At 56.0% G+C, this 6,000-nt stretch overlaps 1 protein-coding gene across 1 annotated transcript in view; it reads left to right on the top strand.

Annotated features, from left to right (window-relative positions):
* Oxr1 (oxidation resistance 1) overlaps nucleotides 1-6,000 on the top strand; it is a 269,080-nt gene that overhangs the window by 88,396 nt on the left and 174,684 nt on the right. The gene's annotated exons all lie outside the window — the stretch shown is intronic.

Genomic DNA, 6,000 nt, shown 5'->3' on the forward strand with positions numbered 1-6,000 from the left:
GGTGTGCGGTCAGCGGTGAGCACCTCAAGGACGAGCACTTCCGGCCCTAAAGAGGCTGCTGTGAGCGGAGAGACAGAACCGAGAGGCGTAGCTGTGGATGCCTGCCTCCTTGGACTTCTGTGAGCACCGCAGAATGCAGCACAGAAGCAGAGCCTGGGCAGCAGGGACCCTGGGACACCAAAGACGAGAAGCAATCACAGCCGATAGAGCCTTCCAGTCAGCGGGTCTGGCACAAGCAAAGGCCTGGGGGAGGCGAGAGGTGGGACACGGAGGGCTCCAACATGGTGGGAGGAGCAGCTGGGGTGAGGCGCAGGCTAGTAGAGACCAGCCAGCCACTGAGGAGGCTGTCAGGTCCTCACAGGAGGACGACGCCTGCTTGCCTCTGGCTTGAAACGCGTGCTGTAGTTGTGCTGAGGGGGACAGGAAGTCGGGACAGAAGTCTGAGGGGAGACCCCGGAGGCTTCAGCCACGGTCCAGACAGGCGTCGCCGTGCAGAGGAGCAGCAGCAGAGAGACAGGGAGACGTAAGGTGTGTCCCGCGAGCACAGAAAGAAGGGCGTGTGAAGGGCGGGAGGCTAAGGGTGCTGTGAGGAGCGGCCCTGACCTCCCGGCTCCAGCGCACTGCGCAGGCGGCCGCGTCATTCAGAGGGAAGACGGGAGGGAAGGCGAGCGCAGGGCAGAATCCGGAGCTCATTAGGGCCGCAGGAGGCTTACAGAGCAGTCCCTGAACAGGAGGTCTCCGTCCCGGGAGGACTGCGGCTGGAGGTACAGATGTGGGGACTTCCGCAGGCAAATACTAAGTCCCAGGGGGAGGGGAGAACATTGGAGGAGCGAGGAAAAACAGCAGGGGGGCCCACTCCCTCCAACGCTTGGGTTTTCACAGCGTAAGTGTTGACCAGAAAGAGACCCCTTCAAAGGGTAGAGAACCGGGAAGTGTTAGGATTGCGTGCCGTGGACCTCAGATGGGAGAATGTTTAAAGATAGAGGAGGCAGTTTAAGAGAAGGAGTTGAGCACTCAGATGTTCCCAGTGCACCCCACACTCGGTACTGTCCTTGGGTGACGCTAATTCCCTTCCTGAACCTGCTGGGGGCCGTGCCATGGTAGGTCCAGCCCACAAAGGATGAGCCTGCGGAGATTCAGTGCTTTGCCTGAGGTCCCAGGGCAGGTCAGTGCTAGGCGCAGGCACTCAGCTTCGAGTCCACGGTCAGCTCCGCGCCGGCTCCTCCTGGGCACCTGCAGCGAAGAGGCATGGGAGGCAAACCCCAGCAGCACCTGTCCAGCGGAAACCTCGGGAGTTGTCTTGTGCCCCTGGCCTGCCAGGCGTCCTCACAGGGCCTTGCGGGGAGGAGCTGCAGCCCTGGGCTGGGACTGGACCAGAGCCGAGGGTCCAGGAGTGTAGGGGCTCACTGCACAGAGGGGGCCAGAGCAGGTGGGCGGGGAGGTAGAGGTCACCGCCAGGGTGGAAGGAGGTAGGAGCAGGCCTTGGCGGACAGGGCGGGACTCTCCTTGTGTCTGTCCTTTGTGCTAAAACGCGCTCCATTTGTTCCTTTCCGAAAGGGCCTGGGAGAGGTCTCTCTCTCTCTCTCCTTTGGCCTTGGTCACCACGGCCTCCTGTGGCTTCTCTCCGTACGGCTAAGGCGCCCAGCACCCACTGCCCAGCCCTGCCCTGAGGGCAGCCCCACGGGCAGGCTTCTCCAGCGCCAGCTTGTGACTGGGTCCCCGCCTCGGCGGGATCAGGACTTCCAGAAGGCTCCAGGCCCTGGGAGGAGACACAGCTGGACTCTGAGGACACAGGGAGAGACCGGCCGGGCCCAGTGCTCACCTGTGATAGGAGCAAAGCACCCTGACCCGGGGAGGGAGGAGGAATACAGGCTCAGAGCGCTGCTGCTCAGAAGAAGAGTGTTTTCCGTAAAGACCGCCTGCCGTGTCTACTGAAGAAAGGCGAAGGCCAGCTTTGCTGAGCTGCGGACACGGAATCACTGCATGAAGTCGCAGTGATTCAAAGAAAACTGAACACATTACCTAGCGGTTCTCACTGAGGGGGCCAGGAGAGGCCGCACCCAGCGTCCAGTGAGGACCAGCTCCCAAAATCTCTTCAGTGAATGATGCCTTCTTATACTTCAGAAGCCACACGGTGTCATCCTCATTTTCAGACGTTTAAGTGACTTAAGTGTGTTTTATATTCATCAGGAAGATGATATGGCTTAAAGGGTCCTCACTAGCAGGTCGGTGAGATGTTTTCTATCCAGTTGCTGAATTAACAGATAAGTAAGAGACCTGTATTTTTCTAAATCTTTCTTCCTCTATTTCTTGTGTCTTTATTTCGGTAAACTGAGATTAAAAGTGGTTTTTCCACATTGTCATTTTTACTGTAAACCACTGGGCTTTGGCCCAAACTGCTGCTACCTGTGGGAGTTACTGTGATCAGCTCTGGGGTCGCCTTAAGTTGTACACGGGCAAAACTACCTTTTAATCAGGCGGTCTGTATGCATGGGACAAAGAGCTTGCAGAGGGGCTGTTAAAATAGATTCCTCTCATCAGCAGCGTGGGGTAGAAGCCCAGAGTCTCAAGGCCGACGTACTCTGCTTCCTTCTTCCTAAAATGAATCACGTAGTCGATGTGGCAGCAGCCTGTTAGAAATCACCTCATCAAAGGTAACGCAATTAAATTTCAGCTCTGAGAGTTATCGAGGAAGACTGTTTAACATTTATAAGAATTTGACTTCAAGCCCTGATCTTTGGATTTACATAATGCGTTTCTGCTTTCTAGCTTTTCCAGTTGAAAGACTTTGAAGTTCTGAGGCAAAAACTGGAATAAATTGGATATTTATGTAATTTCAGAGGGGCTGCTTCCAACATTATGGCATGGCTAGAAGAACATGGGAGGGGAAGCTCACAAAAAAGTACTGGGATGAATTTAGTACTTTGAAACTTTATAGTAGAACCGAGATGAGCAAAATTCTTAATGACTGTTCCAGGAACTTCTAGCACGTATTTGCAGTTGCCTTGGTCTTGGTTGCTGAAGCCCTCCACCCTGGACTGGACCCAGGGCTTTGACTCCAGGGCCCTTGTTCCTTGACTGCACGGAACCACCTAGGAAGAGCTTGCATAAGGAAGATTTGTCAACTGTGGCGTGTTGAGGGATACAGATCTGAGGTATTTCCGAGTTTATCATAAATTAGTGATGGCGGTGACGCGCTTCCTTCTCGCTAAGCGTGGTCCAGGCTCCCACGCAGGTCGGGAAGGAGGACACGCTGTGGGGGTGCAGTAAGTCAGTCACTGCGTCTGCTCCCAGAACGCAGCCCGAGTCTTTAGTTGACGTTCACGGCTTTTACGTGGACTTGACTGCACTTCTGCTCTATTTCTTGTGCTTGTCACACGGTGAAACCTTCCCTTCCTCCCCTGTTTGTTTATTCAGTGCCTCCTCACCGGCAGGGTGAATGCAGCAGAATTTCCGCGAGTGAGTGAGTGATCCGTCGGCCTGTATGGGCTTTCAGGAGCAACGCCTCCCTCCCATGCTTGGCTCTGTGGTGGAGTGGGGCTCGTGAGCCAGTGGTGAGCCTGCAGGATTTGGTGTCTTTCCCGTCAGAGGTCAAGACCAAATTCGAACCTTTCACCACAGAGTTTGTTATGTTCTGGAGAGGCTGAGATAGTTTGGAATTGAATCTGTAGTACGCACAGCTCCCATAAGGTAGGACAGCAATGAGTCCATGTATGCCTCTGTATAATTATTATTTCTATTGATCTTGGCTTTCGAAGTTTAATTCAACTGTGTTTAACAAGAAAATTTCTTGTTTGTGCTAGAACTCCTAGCAAACCATTTCTACATTTCATTGTATCCATGATTCGCTACTTGGATTTCCTGTTCTCTGAAGCTGCTAGATGTCAGGCAGCATGAATGTCTTAGCAGGAGTCTAGGGTTCGAAGCATGGTTTAGTGTGAGAAGCTTGCTAGCTTTTGGGCACCACTCCCCGCTCCGATGTCAGTTTGCCTTCCCGAGGACACTTCTGTTTACCCACTTTTGCATTGGTTTGGAATTGTAAAGGAAATAGGCGCTTTCCAGATTCTATTTTTCTTTTTTTGATAGAGGGTCTCGCTATACAGTTCAAGCTGGCCTTGAGCTCACTTTGTAGCCCAGGCTGGTCTCGAACTCACAACGATCCTCCTGCCTCAGCCTCCCAAGTGCTGGGAAAGATTCTACATTTATGAGTTTCTGTCTCAGCCCTGCTACTGGGGACAAGAAGGACACTGTGGCCACTGCATCGCGGAGTGGGATGGCCCTGATGAGCTCTGCGCCTCCAGGGATGGCCTTCTTCTCAGTACATAAACTGCCAATCTGTCGTTTCTTCTGCGGCTGAACTTCTAATTTGGCCTGCCTCCCTGCGATGTGGGGCTTGCTTTGAGCTGATTTTGACTCAGATGGTACAGGACAGGAGCGCTAACAAAAGCCCTTAATTCTGCAGTGTGGGATTTTTTAGGCGCTTCTCCCAGGGTTCTTCCTGACTGATGTGCGACTTGCGCAGCGGCTCCAGGACCTAACTTGGGAAACCTGCACGCTCAGCAGCTTTGCTGCTCTGAATACTGACCTTGCAGCAGCTGTCTCGGAAGCCGGGGTCCACAGGAGGGATGCGCGGGCCCCTGAGCGGCTCCATGTCATAGATTCGCAGCCTGGACCCCCAGTTCCCGGCCTTGGGGCAGGCGTCCACACGCATCCATACACATGTCCATCCACATGTCAAACACACATCCATGCACATGCCCATGCACACCTCATCATACATCATGCCAAAGTCATGCACACATCCATGTACACGTCCATGGACACGACATTCACTCGTCCATGCACACCTCATCATACGTCACACAGAAGTCAAGCACACTTTCATGTACACATCACGCACATCACACACACGTCCATACACACTTCATGCACACATCTGTACATGCTTAAGCAGCAGACGAAGGGGTCCGGGGTGGGTTTGCACGGTTACTACCAGCACAGTAGATGGCCTGGGACTTTACTGCCTGCTTTACCCGAGGGAACCCAGCTCTCTCAGGCAGAGCAGGCCGACCTCATAAATCCCAAGGGAAGGGCACGGCCTGCGCTGCCTGGCCTGCACGGGGGAGAGCAGAAGCGCATGTGCGTCTCTCACTTGGAGCGTGGCCTGTGGTCAGAATCCCACTGGGTTTCGGCTGCCTTTCCCCAGCATCGGCTGCCTGCAGGAAGAACAACCGCGGACGTGGCCTCGGATCGGGTGGTCCGCGTGTACAGCTTGGGTCTTTGTACCGAGAGGCTGCGGACAGCTGCTGACTTCTCGGGCTTGTTTTCCTCTAGAGTGAAAACGCGAGGCGACCCTTGTTACCCACCAGGCGGCCTTCCAGGCGCCTCCCCAGCGTCAGATGGCCTGCGTCTCCTGTGCCGGGAGAATGCACAGGCTGGAGGCTTTCTGGATGCACCGCACCTGCGCTGGGCCTTTCGGTGTTCGTTTCTCCCAAGCTCCGGGGCGTGGCCGGGAGCGGACCCCACACGCAGCGGCCTGTGCTCTGGTCGCCTCCGCTCCGCCAGCTCACAGTCCAGCGAAGCCGGGGAAGCCTCGGTCCCCACGCCTGGGCACAGCGAAGGAGCCCGCCCCGCGCCCGGTCACGCAGGGTCGTGGCGGGGGCACCCCGTGAGCGCAGGGGGCTGGGTCTCCGCACCCCAGAAACCGAGTCTTCGAGCGGTGCCCGGGGCTGGAGGGAGGCAGGGGAACGCGCGGGGAGCAGCCGGAGCAGCGGCCCGGGGACGGGGCAGGACCAGCCCTGCTCTTGCCTCCGCTCAGCCCCGCTGGACCGCAGCGCGGGCAGCCTCCGTCCCTCCGTGTCGCCGCACGTATTCCCCCGGGTACCCCGTTCACCCAGGGCCGCGCCCCGTTACCCCGTGCTCGCGTTGCCCAACACGTTTAAGCACATTATTTAAAACTGAAAGACTGCCCTCTTGGGAGGCCCTGGAGGCCGCACCGGG

Source organism: Chinchilla lanigera, unplaced genomic scaffold, assembly GCF_000276665.1.
Source record: "Chinchilla lanigera isolate Chin_1 unplaced genomic scaffold, ChiLan1.0 scaffold00016, whole genome shotgun sequence".
NCBI classification, from domain to species: Eukaryota; Metazoa; Chordata; class Mammalia; order Rodentia; family Chinchillidae; genus Chinchilla; species Chinchilla lanigera.